The sequence below is a fragment of the Aquarana catesbeiana genome, linkage group LG02 (assembly GCF_042186555.1).
Source record: "Aquarana catesbeiana isolate 2022-GZ linkage group LG02, ASM4218655v1, whole genome shotgun sequence".
Classification (NCBI taxonomy): Eukaryota; Metazoa; Chordata; class Amphibia; order Anura; family Ranidae; genus Aquarana; species Aquarana catesbeiana.
This window is the reverse complement of record NC_133325.1, coordinates 6769076-6789909: the sequence shown is the minus strand read 5'-3', so window position 1 is coordinate 6789909 and position 20834 is coordinate 6769076. Positions and strand designations below refer to the sequence as shown.

At 43.2% G+C, this 20834-nt stretch overlaps 1 protein-coding gene and 1 pseudogene across 1 annotated transcript in view; one reads left to right on the top strand and one right to left on the bottom strand.

Annotated features, from left to right (window-relative positions):
* LOC141126578 (uncharacterized) overlaps positions 1-11360 on the bottom strand; it is a 1610887-nt pseudogene extending 1599527 nt beyond the window's left edge.
* Positions 1-20834, top strand: part of LOC141126579 (uncharacterized) — a 927381-nt gene that overhangs the window by 595494 nt on the left and 311053 nt on the right. The gene's annotated exons all lie outside the window — the stretch shown is intronic.

The following is a 20834-nucleotide window of genomic DNA, read 5'->3' as shown; positions in this document are numbered from 1 at the left end:
CCTAAAACTTGACAATGAATCCTCAAGAACATAAAACAACCTTTTTTTTTTCTTTTAAAAATTCTTCAAATTTTAATATTATGCACTGAATGAAAGTTACGCCTGGAAGTTACCGGTAATAGTCCTATTCTATAGATATCTTTTCTATAAGTATTTCTCTCAGCTCTTTCGTGTGAGATGTCTCACATATGACATTGTTACATGAACCCCACACTGGCCAATATGGGAGTAATGAGATATCATTCACATTATATTCAAGGACTTGCACCCCATAGGTTATATCACCATCCTGAGGTATATAGAAAGCGGGAAACCAGTGATAAAATTATCAATAGAACACGTTAAATGCACTTTTGTACCATTTATGCCTTTTTTTTTCTACATATGCAAATGATGTAAACATTTTTCGTGTTTTCTAATAAACTTTTCGATGTTAAAAAAAAACTGTACAAAGGACAATTGGGGGCCTTTCCTCGAAGAAGAGAATTAGAGAGTTAACAGGTGAGGAGCCAGAATATGGAGATAAGTGTTATAATACGAGTAGGGGAACCCGTCCGGACCAGGAGATTTATACGTAGGTAGGCCTTTGACAACAGCAGTAAGTTCTTCCATAGTAATGGAAGCTTTTAGTTTCTGGAGATCATTGGTGGACAATTTGGGCAAACATATGTCGGCTAGGAATGTGTCAAGAGCCTCTTGTTTAAAGGGGGGGGGGGTGGGCTGGGGTTAAACAGTTTGTATTTTGGCTGCAGCAGTGCCCATTTTAGGTGCAAAACATTTCATTTATAATAAAAATACAGAAACAAGAACAGCAGATGCGATTTGACCTTGCCTAAGGAGGATCTCACTGGTGTTCCAACAATTCATCTTTTTATGTGTATGAAGAGATTCAAGTTTATTACTTATAATGGCTGTTGACTACTTTTGATGAAGTGGTCCATCTGTTGGGGTAAGAGTCAGTGTGAATTTTCCCTTCTAGCGACGGATCCTTCCCAGCACTTCTTTGTGTGGATCTGCACTCATTGGACTGTTTTTACATGAAGAGGCTATCTTTCTAGTATTTGGACTATTTATACTGGTTTTTAGCGCTGCATTATGAGGGTGCTCGGGTTAATGACAACATGTATACCGGCTGTGACGTGGGCACAGCTTTACTCCATTGAGCTCCAGTTCTTCCTGCTCTCCTTCTGGGACAGGAGGAGAGAATTCCTAGATGGGAAGGTGTCCCTCCCAGGGAAAGTGAGGGTTGCCTTTAAATGGTGGCTTGACCCAGGAAGGTTAGTGTTAGAGCAACCCTTGTCGCAGTGGGACCTGGTCAGTATAACCACCAACGCAACTTCATGGGGATGGGTGCCCATCTGGAGATCCAATGAGCTCAGGGGCCATGGAGTTTGTTTCAGGGAACAGCCTCTTCCAACTGTAGAGAACTCCTGGCCATAAGTTGAGCCCTAGGGGCATTTAAGAGCAGGATTCATGGAAAAGAAGTCCAGATCCTCTCAGACAATGCTATGATGGTAGCATACATAACCCACCAAGGGGGCACCTGATAATAGCTGTTTGTATTTTGGCTGCAGCAGTGGCCATTTTAGGTGCAAAGCATTTAATTTATGATAATGAAAATACAGAAACGAAACCAGCAGATGCGATGAGAGCTTGTCTAAGGAGGATCTCACTGGTGTTCCAACAATTCATCATTTCATGTGTATGAAGAGATTGAAGTGGATTACTTATAAGCGCTGTTGACTACTTTGAATGAAGTGGTCCATCTGTTGGGGTAAGAGTCAGTGTGAATTTTCCCCTCTGGTGACGATTCCTTCCCAGCACTTCTTTGTGTGGATCTGCACTCATTAAACTGTTTTTACGTGAAGAGGCTATCTTTCTAGTATTTGGACTATTTATACTACTTATGATTTATGATATTGTGATTATTTTCTGTACCAGGAGAAGTGTGAGAGCAGTTTTCACTTTTACCATCATCGGTACCATTTGTGATTGTATTTAGCGCGGGTATTTGTGTTTTTTTAACTCTCATGATGTGCCTCCTGGACAAGGCCGATCAGTGCAGAGACTGCCCCTGAAACCTTCTCGATCTTTTCCTGGATTCTGGAGTCCACCTGTGTATTCCCGCGAAGCTGCTGTGTCCCAATTGACATCAATGGGACTGCCTGCATGGGGATGTGCAGAATACCTGTGCACCCCTCTGCAGTTAAACACGGCCCGCAGTAGTATGTCCCACATGAACGAGGCCTTATGCTGAGTACACACCATTGGGATTTTGGTCGGAAAAAGATATGATGGCTTTTCTGGTGGGATTCCGCTCAAGCTTGCCTTGCATACACACGGTCACACAAAAGTTTGCCCAAGAACGCTGTGAAGTACAACACTACGATGAGCTGAGAAAATGAGGTTCAATGATTCTGAGCATGCGTCAAATTGTGCATGTGTAGGAATTTTGGGCATTGGAATTGCATTTTCGGATAGGAACTTTTTCCGACTGAAAAATTGAGAACATGCTCTTAATCTTTTACTGGCTGGAATTTGGCCAGAAAAAGTCAGATGAAGCATACACATGGTCGCATTTTCCAACCAAAAGCTCTCATTGGTCTTTTGCTGGTCGAACTTCCGATCGTGTGTACGCGGCATGAGGCTTTGTTTAGACTTGTGTTTCTGAGGGAATGCACGGTTGAGCTGCGTTTCTGACACTCGCCGACCACACCCCCTTAAGCTGCAATAGGCAGTGGACGGGGATGTTTACATGGTGGGCAGCTTTGCGCCCAACTTGTAGCGATGTCGTCCATCGAACGCTACACATTTAAATCAATGAGGGAGGATTGCAAGATCCCCGCAACTGCGCGATTGGATGCATTTGTCAGAAAAAATGGGATTAAAACAAGCAGTGAGGAGGCATCAGATCGCTTCTTCATCACCTGTCAGTAGCCTCTGGAGTGTAACCTCAGACTTCAGAGGGAAGGGAGATCAGATGCATGTCTACATCTACCTTTACTATGATTCTTATTTATTATTATTTTTTTTAACATGTACAATTTTATCTATTTTATTTTTTACTTTTATGGTCTCCTCAGATACAGATTTGGCAGATATACACTAGTGGAACCCAGTGGCGTAACTAGAACCTTCAGCGCCCCGGTGCAAGAAACCATGGAGGGCCCCCCTGACCTCCGGCCAGGGCCCTTCCCACTGATCCCAGGGGCAGCAGGACCTGGACAGGAGAGGGAACAAATCCCCATTCATTTTCCTCCTGTAGCCACTGAATGCCTATAAGAGGGAGAGAAGGAAAAGCAGAATTTTAGTGGTTGCAGGATAAAAAATGGAGGGGATTTGTTCCTCGAAATGCCCCCCCATCCAGGTGTTCAGGGGCAACATGTGTGCTATTGCAATTGTGACCCCTGCAGTTATGCCCCTGGGATGAGTGGCAGCGGTGTTGGTGGGGGATGGGATCAGTGGTGGTTGGGGAGGGATAGGATCAGTGGCATCAGTGGTGGGGGATGGGATGAGTGGCAGTGGTGAGGGAGAGATGGGATGAGTGGCAGCGGTGGGGGGATGATATCAGTGACAGCAGTTGTGGTTGGGTGGGGATGGGATCAGTGGCAGCGGTTGTGGTGGGGGGATGGGATGAGTGGCAGCGGTGACAGGGATGGGATCAGTGGCAAGGGTTGTGGTTGGGGGGGTGGGATCAGTGGTAGGGGGGATTGAATGGGATGAGTGTCAGAGGTGGTGGGGGAATGGGATCAGTGGCAAGGGTGATGGTTGGAGGAGGGTGGGATGGGATGAGTGGTAGTGGAAGGGGGAATTGGATAGGATGAGTGGCAGCAGTGGTGGGAGGATGGGATCCATGGCAAGGGTGGTGGTTGGGGGGTGGGATGGGATGAGTGGTGGGGAGGGGAATGGTATCAGTGGCAAGGATGGGATCAGTGGCAGTAGTGGTCATGGTGGGGTGGATCAGTGGCAGCAGTGGTTGTGGTGGTGTGGGGGGTTCAGGGTATCAGTGGCAGTAGTGGTGGTGGTGTTGGGGATCAGTGGCAGTAGTGGTGGTGGTGGTATCAGGGTATCAGTGGCAGCAGTGGTGGTGGTGGTGTGGGGGTATCAGTAGCAGTAGTGGTGGTGGTGGTATCAGGGTATCAGTGGCAGTAGAGGTGGTGTGGGGGGTATCAGTGGCAGTAGTGGTGGTGTGGGGATCAGTGGCAGTAGTGGTGGTGGTGTGGGGGGTATCAGTGGCAGTAGTGGTGGTATCAGGGTATCAGTGGCAGTAGAGGTGGTGTGGGGGGTATCAGTGGCAGTAGTGGTGGTGTGGGGATCAGTGGCAGTAGTGGTGGTGGTGGTGTGGGGGGTATCAGTGGCAGTAGTGGTGGTGGTGGTATCAGGGTATCAGTGGCAGTAGTGGTGGTGGTGTGGGGGATCAGTGGCAGTAAAGGTAGTGGTGGTGGTATCAGGGTATCAGTGGCAGTAGTGGTGGTGTGGGGAACAGTGGCAGTAGTGGTGGTGTGGGGATCAGTGGCAGTAGTGGTGGTGTGGGGGGTATCAGTGGCAGTAGTGGTGGTGGTGTGGGGGATCAGTGGCAGTAAAGGTAGTGGTGGTGGTATCAGGGTATCAGTGGCAGTAGTGGTGGTGTGGGGAACAGTGGCAGTAGTGGTGGTGTGGGGATCAGTGGCAGTAGTGGTCATGGTGGGGTGGATCAGTGGCAGCAGTGGTTGTGGTGGTGTGGGGGGTTCAGGGTATCAGTGGCAGTAGTGGTGGTGGTGTTGGGGATCAGTGGCAGTAGTGGTGGTGGTGGTATCAGGGTATCAGTGGCAGCAGTGGTGGTGGTGGTGTGGGGATCAGTGGCAGTAGTGGTGGTGTGGGGGGTATCAGTGGCAGTAGTGGTGGTGGTGGTGGTGTGGGGGGTATCAGTGGCAGTAGAGGTGGTGTGGGGGGTATCAGTGGCAGTAGTGGTGGTGTGGGGATCAGTGGCAGTAGTGGTGGTGGTGGTGTGGGGGTATCAGTGGCAGTAGTGGTGGTGGTGGTGTGGGGGTATCAGTGGCAGTAGTGGTGGTGGTGTGGGGGATCAGTGGCAGTAAAGGTAGTGGTGGTGGTATCAGGGTATCAGTGGCAGTAGTGGTGGTGTGGGGAACAGTGGCAGTAGTGGTGGTGTGGGGATCAGTGGCAGTAGTGGTGGTGTGGGGGGTATCAGTGGCAGTAGTGGTGGTGGTGGTGTGGGGGGTATCAGTGGCAGTAGTGGTGGTGTGGGGATCAGTGGCAGTAGTGGTGGTGTGGGGATCAGTGGCAGTAGTGGTGGTGTGGGGGGTATCAGTGGCAGTAGTGGTGGTGTGGGGATCAGTGGCAGTAGTGGTGGTGGTGGTGGTGTGGGGGGTATCAGTGGCAGTAGTGGTGGTGTGGGGATCAGTGGCAGTAGTGGTGGTGTGGGGATCAGTGGCAGTAGTGGTGGTGTGGGGGGTATCAGTGGCAGTAGTGGTGGTGTGGGGATCAGTGGCAGTAGTGGTGGTGGTGGTGGTGTGGGGGGTATCAGGGTTGTAGTGGTGGTGCAATTGTCAGTTAAAGCAACGCATTGCCGTATCGCAAAAAATTGCCTGGTCATTGAGCAGCCAATTCTTCCGGGGCTGAAGTGGTTAAACATCTTTTTTGGGGGGTCCAGAGATTACATTAAGGATCTAATAAACCTCTGATTTCTCTTTAAAGGGGACCTGTACATACATATATATATATATATTAATTATATACTATCACAGAGAGCCTGTCAACCCCCTGTACTGTATGATAGAAGTAAAATTAAGCAAAACAAAGTTTAAAAAATGAAAGTAACACACTGTAAATAAAAAACAAAAAACACACACAAAACACATTTTAAAGCCCCCAGTTCCCACATACATGCACAGCGTACAAATGCCATCTTCAGGTTCGGTTATGTAGGAAACCAACGATCACATTACACAATTTACATATCTCTGCACACACCAGAGTGAGAGGAATACCTCGAGGGACATCATTCATGGAGAACTTTTAAATAATCATTTGGCCTAAATTGTGAATTTATCGATGTGCATAAAAAGACAAAATCAACTCTGTCAGTGAAAGAAATAACTACCAGACATGTGAAATTAGTTTCATTCAGAATTTGTTTAACAACTTCAGCCCCAGAAGGATTTTACCCCCCTTCCTGACCAGAGCATTTTTTTTGCGATTCGGCACTGCGTCGCTTTAACTGACAAGTGCGCGGTCGTGCGACACTGCGCCCAAACAGAATTGACATCCTTTTTTTCCCACAAATAGACCTTTCTTTTGGTGGTATTTGATCACCTCTGAGGTTTTATTTTTTGTGCAATAAACAAAAAAAGAGCGACAATTTTGAAAAAAAAAACATTATTTTTTACTTTTTGCTACAATAAATATCCTCCAAAAAAATGTAAAAAAATAAAATTTCTTCCTCAGTTTTGGCCGATACATATTCTTCTAAATATTTTTGTTAAAAAAAAAAAAAAATCGCAGTAAGCGTATATTGATTGGTTTGCACAAAAGTTATATTGTCTACAAAATAGGGGATAGATTTATAGCATTTTTATTATTTTTTTTTATCAAATCCTTTTTATTATTTTATATGAAAACGACATTGACACAATACAGACAAAACCATAAAAATAGAAATCACACCAAACCAAACCCCCCCCCAGAAAAAAAACACAACAAACCCCAAACAACTTCCTTTCAACAAGCCCTGCCAACCCCCCCCCTCCCCCCCCCCACTCAGAGTATATATGACACACAAAATAAAAGAATAACAATATCCAGCATTACAAAGTACACAGTACACATTGGATGACATGATACCCAAGTCATAGATTGAATCCATCTAGACTAGATAACATCAAACGTATTCAGGGAGTTCCTTAGGGAATATGTACGCTTTTCAAAAAGATCGACCCTATTGAGATCTACAATCCAATCGGACACAGTCGGTGGATGTGGAGAGGTCCACATTTTTATTTTTATTATTATTTTTTAGTAATATCAGTGATCTGCGATTTTTATTGTGACTGCAACATTGCGGCGGACAGATCGGACACTTTTGACACTATTTTGGGACCATTGACATTTATACAGCGATCGGTGCTATACAAATGCCCTGATTACTGTGTAAACGTCACTGGCAGGGAAGGGGTTAAACCCTAGAACACTACATGTTCAAGGGGTTAAGTGTGTTCCCTGGATGTGTTCTAACTGTAGGGCGGGATGGGTTTACTAGAACATGACAGAGATCACTGGGAAAGAAAGTGTTTCCACCGCTCAGGCTGACACTGACCCAGGTGTAAGTGAAAGTTTCAGAGCAGAAGAGTTCCAGGTGCTGGCTGAATGCTAGACAAGGCAGGCTTGAATGGAGGAGAAGATTTGGATGCCGCACACCGGATGTAGTCAAAAAACTTCACTTTATTGAAAAAATGGGATCATCAAAATAACAAGACTGTCATGCAGAAAGCACAGGTAAGCTGACGCGTTTCGCACTCAGGACTGAGCGCTTACTCAGAGCTATGAGTAAGCACTCAGTCCTGAGTGCGAAACGCGTCAGCTTACCTGTACTTTCTGCATGACAGTCTTGTTATTTTGATGATCCCATTTTTTCAATAAAGTGAAGTTTTTTGACTACATCCGGTGTGCGGCATCCAAATCCTCTCCTCCATTCAAGAGATCACTGGGAGCCGTAAATCCCTTTCATGTTGCTAGGCAGAACAGGGAAATGCCTTGTTTACATAGGTATTTCTCCGTTCTGCCTCTCCGTGTCACGATCGCGGACATCGAGCCCGCTAGCCCACGATTTAAAGGGGACGTACAGGTACGGCCTTTTGCGCAGCCGCGCCATTGTCCCGACGTATATCGTCGTGCGCTGGACGGCAAGTGGTTAACACATTTTGACAAATTTGTTCATTTGGAATTATCTGAATTAACGAAAACCCTTTTAACATTTGTTTCCAAATATTCAGAAATCTGAATATTCCAAAATTCAAAAATTCAGAAATTTGGAAATAACTATCTAAGCAAATGGAACGTAAGGAATAAATAAGTAACAATAAATAATAAAAACATTTTATTATTATTTGTATTTATTATTAATTCATAACGTTCCATTGGTTTAGATGCGGCATTCGTTATTTCGGATAATTCGCAACTTCGGATAAATTTGTATTTTTACATTTACCAACAACCAAATTTGACAGGAAATTCCAATACCTATAGTTTAATAGTTAATAATTATTAGTTAGCTAGTTATTATTTTGAATTTTCGGATTTTCAAATTTACGAATTTCTGAATTTTTCGAATTCACAATTTTTCAAATTTCTATCATTACAAATGACCCGAAAAACGAAAAAAAAAAAAACAAAAAAACAAATGAAACAAAAACAACATTTTTTTTGGCAGTGCACATGTCTAATAACTACAGCAATGTATACATTTATTATGAAAACTATAGTGGCAACTAATGGCTTAAGAATCAAACCCACCATATTACTCAACCAAGTTCCATCTAAACCCATCCAAGAAAATGGATCCCACTTCCTCCCACCCAGGTGCCTGTTGGAACTCCTTTACCTTGTGTAGATATCCCCTTCTGAGATCCTCATGATATAAAATAAAATGTACAACACTCTCTATGTGACACCAGTTTGTAGACTTCACCTTGAGCTTCCGAGAGATAGTCAGCAGCCATGCAGTTCTGTGACACCACCTTAGGTGATGGAGACACTTCTGCTGTCGGCTCTCCTATAACATCAATGGTCTCATTGGTTATCTGATCCATGACTCCAGTACACGGGTTCATCTTACTTATCTTAGATGACTTAGATTCCCCATCCCGTCTATGAAGGGCTCACTGCATAAAACATATCCACTCCAGAGAAAATGTTTCTTCTCACTGGAAGGCCAGGGGAGTATTGGGAGAAATTGAGGCTTTCCCTTACAGATATGGGAGGAGCAACATAACCTAAAGTACGGCTATGGGTGGGATTGAAGGGAAGACATTTTAGGGTGCTCCTTCCACACAAGAAGGAAATGTTATTTGGAAGGACTAGGACTCTACTGGACCAATGGGGATTAAACGTTCTGCAATTACATTGAGAATCCTTGAAATGTTACTGGCCTGTGATTGGCTCTCCTATTGTTAGTGAAGTAAGTGAGATCCCCTTGTCGTGTCATTAATGGAATTTTAGAAACCATGTGAGATGTTTCTCCCAAATCCAAAAATGTGACCCCCTTGGGTAGGTACCTATCCTAATATTCCTAATATGAGTTTGTAGTCCCCGCTACTACAGGAAACATGTGGGCAATCATTTACACCTTTTACAGCAGGACAGTAAATATCAGAAGACAATTCAAACATCAGACCAACAGCAGGAAGTCTTCTAACTTAATGTGTAATGTAATCTGTCATTAGAATTCCCAGAGTTCCCTCCGCAACATCGTTTTATCACCTGTTATCCTGTCTGTAGATCTGTTATTTTCCCACCTTCTGTAACAGGATGACAACCCTCATCATTCTGCAGTAACATTACACAGCAGTGTTATCACCCTGTACAGGGAAGTCTTAGATAGATTATAAGTAAGACACACAACAAGTAAAGTCCAACTTCAGATAACGCTTCTAAAGCAGTTACAGCAACAGGTTTATTCTTAAGGTTTAAAACACCAAATGAATGAAAACTGACAGTTGTAAGCACCCCCGGTAGTGTTATATGGTGTTTCTCCATATCTCCAACTGCCATTTTTGCAAAATAGCTTGACCTTCTATAGGAAGTAGAAAAAAAAAAAACAGATCTATTGGGGAAGGTCAACAGGTAATGAAAATATTACAAGGGGAGACTCAGAAAAACAAAAACATCTAATGACAGATTGCACCATTTATGTAATTATTGATTTTGCTGATGGTAGTGCCAATGTCCTAATGTTTTCAGAGACAAGAACTGTTCTTTGTAAACTTTACCCAAAAAATGAGATCTTTCCATTCAGAGTTAATAAAGTGAACCCCTATCGGATGAATGTCAGTCCCCCAGAGGTGGTAGGAGTATGACCACACACCTAACACTTGGTAAGCTCAGATCCTTTGCAGTGGTGCTGTGTGATTAGTCTATAGAGATGAGTAATAGCTGGACAGAGGAAGAAGATAACAAGGACATCCAATCTTCACCTGATGGAATCCCTTAGACTTTCATCAGAACCAAATGCAACACAACTAGCCAGCTGAACTTAAGTGGTACTGTCAAATACATCCCACGAACAGCAGCAACTCAGTGTGGGAAGGCCTACGCCAGCTTAGAACATTGCTTTCTCACCAAACAGAGACTTCCCCCTGGCTGGTGTCCCAGATACAGACCTGAATGCAAAGCTGCCATCCATGAGAGGCGATGAAACATGGAAAGGAAGCATTGATCATGGGAGGATTGGAGAAGGTGTGCTTAGCTGAAGCCATGATGCTTGGCTTATGGTGAATCAACAGTCAGAAGAATCTGGAATGGAGGTTTCATTACTGCGGCAGTGTTGGTCATGTATTTGCTCAGGATCTGGCAATGAAGAAAACACTTGGGAACACTGCCCAGATAGTGATTAATGAAAATGCATTACATGTTCAGTCAAAGCTCCATAAAAAAAGGATAAAGATGAGAATCATGAGGAAAACAGTTCAGGCATTGATGCTTATCTGAAAGAAAATATGTCTACTAGATGTGTTTCCAATGGATATAAACACTAAACTTAAATCATCCATCCATTACATTCCAGTTTGTTCACATATTTTAGTTTTTTTTTTAAAGTAGCATTTTATCTTCCTTTCTTCCCTAGCTTGTGGGATGATTTTGGGGCTGTGAATCTAATGGGACACCCGCAATTCCTTTAATATTCCCCTGGATATTCTTCTGGAGTTTCCTCTCTGCAGCTGGAGCTTGTGAATCATCTGGTGATAGATTAGTCCGGCATTAACTGTAACAGTTTTGTCAAATTCAGAGCATTAAAATGGGTTTTCTCCAATGTGAATCCTCTGATGTTTGATAAGGTTTGACTTCTGTGTAAAAGCTCTGTTCACTCCAGTGTGAACCTTCTGGTGTCTGGTAAGCACTGACTTTGCTTTAAAAGCTTTATCACATTCGGAACACTGAAATGGCTTCTCTCCAGTGTGAACCTTCTGGTGTCTGGTAAGCTCTGACTTTACTCTAAAAGCTTGATCACATTCGGAACACTGAAATGGCTTCTCTCCAGTGTGAAACTTCTGGTGTCTGGTAAGCTCTGACTTTACTTTAAAAGCTTGATCACATTCGGAACAATGAAATGGCTTCTCTCCAGTGTGAACCATCTGATGTCTGATAAGCTCTGACTTTACTATAAAAACTCTGCCACATTCAGAACACTGAAATGGCTTCTCTCCAGTATGAATCCTCTGGTGTATGATAAGCCTTGACTTTTGTGTAAAAGATTTGCCACATTCTGAACATCGATATGGCTTCTCTCCAGTGTGAACCCTCTGGTGTGTTTTAAGACCTGACTTCCAGGTAAAAGCTTTGTCACATTCAGAACACTGATATGGCTTCTCTCCAGTGTGAATCCTCTCGTGTGCAGTAAGATCCTGCTTCTGTGCAAAAGCTTTGTCACATTCTGAACACTCAAATGGCTTCTCTCCAGTGTGGACCCGCTCATGTGTGATAAGGTTTCCCCTCTGTGTAAAGGTTTTGTCACATTCTGAACACTCAAACGGTTTCTCTCCAGTGTGGACCCTCTCATGTCTGATAAGGTGTGCCTTCTGTGTAAAAGTTTTGTCACATTCAGAGCACTGAAAATGTTTCTCTCCAGTGTGAACCTTTTGGTGTGTGATCCATTTTGCCTCCATTGTAAAATCTTTGTCAGATTCCAAACAAAAAGTATCTTCAGAAATGACTCCTCTTATATATATGGGTTGGACTTTACTGCAAAATCCATTGTCACTTCCTGAACACTGAAATTACTTCTCTCCTGTTGTCCTCTGAGGCTGAATCAATGTTATAGAGCATCCAAAACATTTACAAAATTTAGAAAACTGATATGACTTTTGTCCTGTGTAAATCCTCCAGTGAATTGTGATAAAGACTTTCAGTTACATAAGACACCCATATGGCTCATTTCCCATGTGACTTAGTTGTTGTATTGATGAAGACCAACATGACCGAAAACTTGGTTCATAAATCCACCTGTACAAAAAAATAAAAAAGTCAAAATTCTATAAAAATAAAATAGCTTTTTAACATTCATTTTTAAATGTATCTAATATATAGAAACAATACGTACAATATTATGTATATGTAAATATTTTTTTTTTTTACTGAGGACACTATTATTCCCATTGGCTGATGCAATTGACAGTTTATTACAATTTCGGGCAGGAGAATCTCATTCTTTGTTCCAATCCAGATAAATATTCTGCATAGTGATGAGCTTGGGTTCAATTTGCACATGCATTCGGCAAGTGCATCAAAAAATCCCAAAATTGTAGATGTTAATGCAAAACCCATAGATATCAATATATGGTGAGTCTTGAAAATCAATTATCTCCATTTAGCTAATTATAACTAATTATCTTCATTGCACTTCAGAAATGCTGTGAGATCTTCCTTTCCTTTAATCTCATAAACCCCGGAAATCCACAAACACACAGTAAGGGGATCCATGCATCTCCACTTCAGTGGGATAGAAGATCTCACCGCGTTTATAAGGTGAATGAGAAGAGATTTTTTTTTATAGCAGGTCTTAGAAAGGAGGGTCATATGTAGAAGAAATCCAAAATTGTAGTGTTATACCGCGCTAAGTGTGCTATATGTGAATATTTCCTATAGAACAGCAGCAATTAATCCAAGTGACATAATCAAGGAACACATCGGTATACAAGAAATAATGGCCCTAATTATAAAATAAAAAGTGCAGTGCATCAATTCATCCAAAATGCAAAAAGCCATTAAGGTACATATGAATATAAATAAGAATGTGTGCAGAAAAAAAAAACAAGCCCTTATGATGGAAACATATAAAATGATAAGTATATAAGAAAGTCCAAATAGAAAAACATCAGAGCAGGTAATCCACCACCAAGTACTCATGCAGGACTTCTAGTGACACTCCACACCCAGTGAGTAGGGACACCTACCAGATAGTAGGGACCACCTATTGCTAGGATGGTCAAACAGGAATGCAGAAAAAACCTCTGCAGGGTATATAAGACCGGAAATCCTCTGGGACACTCCAATATTCAGCCAGATCTTCTATGGCAGTGATGGCGAACCTTGGCACCCCAGATATTTTGGAACTACATCTCCAAACTCTGCAGTGTAGTTGAGCATTATGGGAAATGTAGTTCCAAAACATCTGGGGTGCCAAGGTTCTCCATCACTGTTCTATGGTAATCACACTCAAGCGAAGTCACAGCAGAATCAATACGACCAATTATAGATCATAAAGGAAAACTCCAATAGTGTGATACTGTTTGGGTTATCTATTGAAAGAAGAAAAAGCCAAATGGCTACTTACAATGTTTAAAATTCAATCTTGCATGAGATTGAGTGTGATTACCATAGAAGATCTGGCCTTATATTGGGGTGTCCCGGAGGATTTCCAGTCTTATATTCCCTGCAGAGGTTTTTTTCTGCCTGCCTGTTTGTCCATCCTAGCAATAGGTGGTCCCTACTATCTGGTAGGTGTCCCCGCTCACTGGGTGTGGAGTGTCACTAGAAGTCCTGCTTGATTACTTGGTGGTGGATTACCTGCTCTGATGTTTTTCTATATGTACTTTCTTATATACATATCATTTTATATGTTTCCATCATAAGGACTTGTTTTTTTTTCTGCACACATTCTTATTTATATTCATATGTACCTTCATGGCTATTTGACTTTTGGATGAATTTATGCACTGCACTTTATATTTTATGATTAGCGTGATATATAGAAGAAATGCTGAAGTCATCCCCAGGTCTATTCTGGTTAGACATTTGGTGTCTTTGAATTATTCTGCAAAAAGGGCATAACAGCGGACATTCCCAGAAAACATATAATAGAGTTCCCCTGGCATCATTATTTCACCTCCAACAGGTCAGAGAAGTTGTGGGGAAAATGTTGTGTAAGAAAGAGTGGGGACTGTATACCATCTGGTCAGAATGTTATATCCGGACTCCTGGATACTGCTGGGAAAGGGGGATTTGGGAGCAAAGAATAGGATATGACCACTCCTACTATACTTCCTTATACTCTACACAGGAAGCCCCCCCTCCCGGAGCCCTGGATGACTTTTTTAAAGACATGGCCCTACCATCTTTCTCAGATTCTCACCGTGAGGTCTTGGAAGGAGACATCACCATAACAGAAATATTGGCTGCAATAAAACAGGCTAATGCGTCCAGGACTTCGGGGCCGGATGGCTTCTCAGCCTCTTGTTATAAGAAATTTGCTCCACTATTGGCTTCTCATCTACTAAAATTCTTTAATGCCCTTCGTGACGGGGAGCAACTTGATACAGATTCTAATAGAGCTCACATCAGTCTGATCCCCAAGCCAGACAAGGATCATAGTGAAGTGGCAAACTATCGCCCGATATCACTGATCAATAGCGACCTGAAGCTACTCACAAAAATCTATGCAAACCGATTTAATACATTTCTGGCGCAATATATCCATATAGACCAAGTGGGATTTGTTACGGGGTGGCAAGCTGCTGACCAGATCCGACGGGCCACTGATCTGATTTTTATTCTACCTATAATTGGGATGGGATGGGCACTAGGCGAGGAATGCTTCTGTCATTGGACCTCCACAAGGCCTTTGACTTCATTTCCTGGCCCTTCCTCTTCCATACATTGAGACAGTGGAATTGCGGACCTAAATTTATGAGCCTTATTGGCACATTATACTCTAATCCTTCGGCCTACATTCTTGCATATGGACACAAGTCTGATCTTATACAGATAAAGAAAGGAACCAGGCAGGGATGCCCTCTCTCGCCTCTCCTTTTTGTTCTGGCGATCGAATCACTGGCATCGGCAATCCGTGCCAACCCCAACATTCATGGGGTACCTAGCGGCGGCAGGACACATAAATGTGCTTTTTTCGCCGACGACTTGTTATTATTTGTAACAGATCCGATTACAACTCTACCTAATTTATTTACTACACTCTCTAGATTTGAAACTGTCTCTGGTCTACGAGTTAACCAATCTAAATCTGAAGCGTTGGACATAAACCTTCCTGGCACGGTACGGGATGCAATACAACAGTCGTTTCCCTTTAAATGGTGCACACAGGCACTCCCTTATCTGGGAATTAAACTTACTCGGGATGTCTCTACACTGTTTCAGGTTAATTATACCCCACTTTTTAAGTCCATTGAACAAGAACTAAAGAACTGGCAGTCACATGATCTTTCCTGGATGGGTAGAATAGCAGCCATAAAGATGACGGTGCTCCCCCGAATCCTTTACTATTTCCGATCATTACCGATCCCGATACCATTTGCATTCCTTAAAAAACTTCAAACGCTAATATATAAATACATTTGGGGTGGTAGGGGATGCAGAGTAGCTCATTCCACTCTCTATATTTCCAAAGGGAAGGGAGGACTGGGAGTTCCCCACTTCGCGAAATATTATAGGGCGGCCCAACTGGTACAACTTTACCAAATTTTTTCTACAACATACCAACCAGACTGGGTTCAGTTGGAAGCACAAGCCCTCACTACCAATAGACCTCCTGCTGTGGCTCCCGACAAGAGAACATTGGGCCATATTGTGCCCTTCCTTATCCCACTCCCTGCGTCTGTGGGACACGGTGAACAAAATACACCCATTGAAATCTCCTCATTCTCCGGTAGCCCCTATACTCAATAACCCACACTTCCTTCCAGGACAAAATCCCCAGCAATTTATGTGGTGGGTTAACAAAGGCCTTTATAGGATAGCACACTTCATAGATCACAAAGGGATCAGGCAACAGGCTTATTTTCGAGAGACATTACAGATGCCACAAACAGAATCTTTCCGTCTACATCAAATCACTCACTTCATCAAATCCCTAGCTACTGATCTGATAGACATAACTACTAGGACCTTGTTTGAGAATAAATGCTTACGCAGAACTGAGTCACGGGGAGGGATCTCTGAGCTCTATGCCCTCTTCAATACCCAACAGACCAAACTTTCATACCAAATAGCATGGGAATCTGATCTAGGAGAGACTATAGAGGAGGAGATATGGGGGAAATGGTCGACCATGGTGCATAAGGGAATACTCAATACTTCCCTGGTGGAGGAAAACTACAAGGTGTTGTCCAGGTGGTACCTTGTCCCGGCGAGGCTGGCGAGGATGTACCCCGGAACTTCACCCCTTTGCTTTAGAGGATGTGGGCAGGAGGGTACCATGTTACATGTTTGGTGGTCCTGTCCCAAGATCCAGGGCTTCTGGATCAGAGTATTCACCTTGGCCTACTCAGTGACAGGACAAAATCTACCTAAAAATCACAAGACGGCGCTATTTGCAGACTTGCCGGATGAGACCCCTAGACATCTCCGAACTCTCATCTTTATTTTTTCAGCAGCTAAAATCACAATAGCACGAGCATGGAAAACTCCAGTGGTCAACCTTGCACTGGTAAAGAAAAAAATATCTTGGATCATGGTCAACGAAAAATTGGCCAGTATCCTTAAAGACAGACAGGCCAGATTTGACAGGGTGTGGTCCCCCTGGATCAAATACCTCCAAGCCCCATAGTCTCTAGAACTGTATGGTGGGGGACCCAGGCCGAGGGAAACGGCTTCTTCTTTGGATTCTGGACCTTTATCTTTTTTCTCTTCCTCTCCTTTCCATCCTCCTCCTTCTTCTTAACCTTAATTTATATCACTTCTCTTCTCCCCTCCCTTTCTTCTCTTTTTATGTTTAAAAAACTCTACTTATGGATACAAGTGGAGAGTTATGGAGCCTCTCTTTCCTTGGCCCCCGATGGAGGAACAAGGTAAACGAATTTTAAAGGCCTAACCTCCTTTGACGCCAAGGGCCCTGATACTGAGATATACTAAAGGTACTACAATTTGATTTAATATTACCAAGAAGTTAAGAGTACTCCGCTTACAGGGCAAATTTATCTTCTTTATCTTTTCTAATTTTTTTTATTTTTATTTTTTTGATAAACACTAATGATATATGGAACTTATATGATATGTTATTCTAGACCCTTTAAGGATAGGTCTACATTAGTGTCCTTATGTCCACAGAGCGTACTAATACTCACATGTTACCCCCCGTTCCCCCCCCTTTTTTCTTTTTTTCTTCGTGTTCTGTACAACACTTTTGTGTCATTTGACAGAAAATATGATTGCTGACTGATTGTTCATGCCATTTTGTATAATTTGCAAAACCTTTAATAAAGAAAATTGAAAAGAATAGGATATGATCCCTTTCTGTCTGGGTGAACGTGTGACCCAAATCTCTTTTCCATTTCAGAAGGAATGGGCGTGTGTAAATTACCAGTTACACTTACCGGTAACTGGGTTTCTAGGAAATCTTTCACCACGGCACACCTGAAAGATGACTGGTTCCACCTGACAGGAAACACAACCAACAATGAGGTTAAAAATCAAGACGTGGAGGTAAACGTCCTTTAGGTCTACTATGACCATAAAAACATCTTTCAACAGAGCTGAGGCTAACGCTGGCGCCATGGCTGCAGCATTTGCATCCCAGGCCCTTCGTAGTAATGTCTCAGACCTACAGTCCACCTGGTCCTTGATGTTGCCTGAGTCCTCAAAGGATAAGTCAGACTTTTTTGAAACCCGCAACAGGGCTGCATTCAGTTTGGGGGTTTTGAAGAATTTCTCCTCCTCCTATCCCCCAAATTGATACCTCCTTTTCCATGTCTTAAGCTTTAAGACTTTTCTTTCTGGATCTTTCCACTCCTTTAGGATGACCTCCTTAAGGGTCCGATGGACCGTCAGGACCTTGGACTGCGGTCTCACAGGCCCCTTGTACATTTTGTCTCGGGCTAACACCTGTGTTTGGGGTTCTGGAATGTCCTCAAAGGCTTACATCACCCTGAGCATCCCCTCCATATCCACCACAGCAAAAAGGTGCCTGCTCTGCCTGGAATCCTTACTGTCTTGGCTGTCTGACTCTGAATTTCCCCCCTCTTCTAGGGAACTACAGTTTGAATCACCTTGCTCCTGTAATTTCTCTAAGCCTGAATTGAGGGAGGAGGGATGTCTCTGGGTGCCCCTCAGTCTCCAGGCAGATGTTCCCTCCTGGGCGGAAGGTTCCTCCCTAGAAGAGAGGTCATCTATGTCCTGATTCAATGCTATCACTGTCTTCAAGGACTGGAGAGTGGCTATGATCTTGAGAGGAAATCCTTCATAATGGCTGTTTGTCTTTTTTTCTTATTATTCCTACTTCCCACCCAGTCACCTCCTATGGTAGGCTTACCAGAAATGGACATGATCTACTGAACATGTTCCCTCTGATGACCACCACTCCTAGATAACCTCCAATAGACATGACTGCTGAATTAGCACGAATCACCAATCACATATCACCAACGTTTCTACACGACAGCTACCTTTTTCATTGTCTCACTTACAACAATATACTCATCTGCCACAATACCTCAGCTAATACTCATCCTTCACTACGCCTTTAAAGCTTATGTCACTGAACTCTAAGGGCGTCAACGCCCCTTTTAAATGAGCAGCACTATTGAAAAAAGCACAATCCCTTAAGGCTGATATAATCTTCACTCAAGAGTCACATTCTGCTGTCCACAAATGCCCTCGATTGCACTTTCAACATTTCCCTCACCTATTACTTGGCTAATGGCCCCAAAAAGGCCTGTGGGGTTTTCATTGCTATCAGAGACTCAGTTGTATTCCGCCATATCTGCACTATTCAAAATCCCCAAGGCCGATACATTATCCTCATCTGCAAACTAAACCAAGTAGTCTTTACACTAGTTAACCTTTTATGCTCTGAATATTAAATAAAGGAAATTTCTTACTCCGCTGTTTGCCAAAGTTATGGAAGTGATGCAAGACACCCTTATTTTTGGAGGACACTTCAATACAATCCTGCACCCCAACATGGACTCCACTGCTACCACCAGAAGACCTGGTCACTCCATTGCTCCTTTACTACATAAATATGAACTATATGATGTATGGCACCGCTTCCACAGATCCGAGAAGGACTTCACCTTTTTGTCTGCAGCACACTCTTCCTACGCACGCATAGACTATTTCTTCACGATAAAAGGGTCGCTGCAAAATGTTCTGCGTGCGAACATTGGTACAATTTCTTGGTCAGATCACGCTCCAATCACGCTAGAATTTGATGACAAACTTCGTAACTCCTCAGTGGAGACTAAACACCTCACTTTTGGAGGACAAGCATTTGTACCAAAAGATTGTGCAGGAACATCACAACTTTTTTGGGTATAATGACAATCCTGAAATCAACAGATTTACCCTGTGGAATGCCTATAAAGCATATATGAGGGGGGTATTACTCAAAATGGCTTCATCTGTGAGGAAACAGAGGAGACAGATCGAAGACATGCTGCACTCTATCACCCTAAAAGAACAAGAGAATAAATCCAATGCAAATCCCTGCCTCACACAAGATATCCTTCGAGATAGGCAACAATTAAGAGCTCTGCTCCTTTACAAACACGAAACCAATCCCAAATTCCCTAAAGCCAATTATTATGGCCTCCACAATAAAGCAGGAGCCTGGCTGGCTAAAAGAGTAAAAGTGAAACAGCTTAAGCAGAAAACTAATTCTCTTACTCACCCTAGGTCTAAGAATATCCTATTTAACCCACAGGACATAGCCAATGCCTTTGAAGACTATTACCAGTTCCTTTATGAGCTCCGTAGCAAGGACTCTTTGCCCCAACCCTACCCTGAGCTCATTAACAACTTTTTTAATAGAATCCTAACCTCAATGATGACCAACTCCAGTCTATCTCCCAACCTTTCACAACTCAAGAAATCTGCTCAGTCATCAAAAAACTACCCAATCACAAATCCCCGGGAGAGGATGACTTTTCAAACGAATACTGTAAATATCTCTCCACTGAAACTGCCCCATATCTGCGGTCTGTTTTTGATCTCACCTCCTCCTCTGATTCATTCCCACCGGAAATGCAAAGAGATGTGATTGTAACTATACCAAAACCCAACAAAGACCCCACCTGCCCTGCAAACTACAGGCCCATATCTCTTCTGAACACAGATGTTAAGATATTTGCCAAACTTTTAGTGCTCAGAGTACAAAAAATCTTACCATGTCTTGTTCACCTTGATCAAGTTGGATTTGTCCCAGGCCGTCAGGCACCAGACGGGACCAGACGTCTCATTAATTTAATCTCTCAGGCTGGGACCTCTTGGACGCCTTCTCTGCTCCACTCCTTGGATGCGGAGAAGGTGTTGGATAGGGTCCACTGGGGATACCTCAAGATAGTGCTTAGCTCATTTGGAATTACAGTATGGATATAAAAGGCCATACTATCCCTCTACTTCACTCCCTCAGCCACTGTTCTCACCTCAGGAATCACTTTCAAACCCATACACATAACAAATGGGACGAGGCAAGGATTCCCCCTATTGCATATTATTTTTACACTGCTTATAGAACCACTAGCGGAGAGCTTCCGTGCCCATCCCAACATCACAGGCCTCACAATAGCTGGCACTGAACACAAAATAAGCCTCTTTGCAGATGATGTCATGCTAATGCTTTCTGACCCCGAGACATCGCTACCTGAGACTCAAAAACTACTAGTAGAATTTAG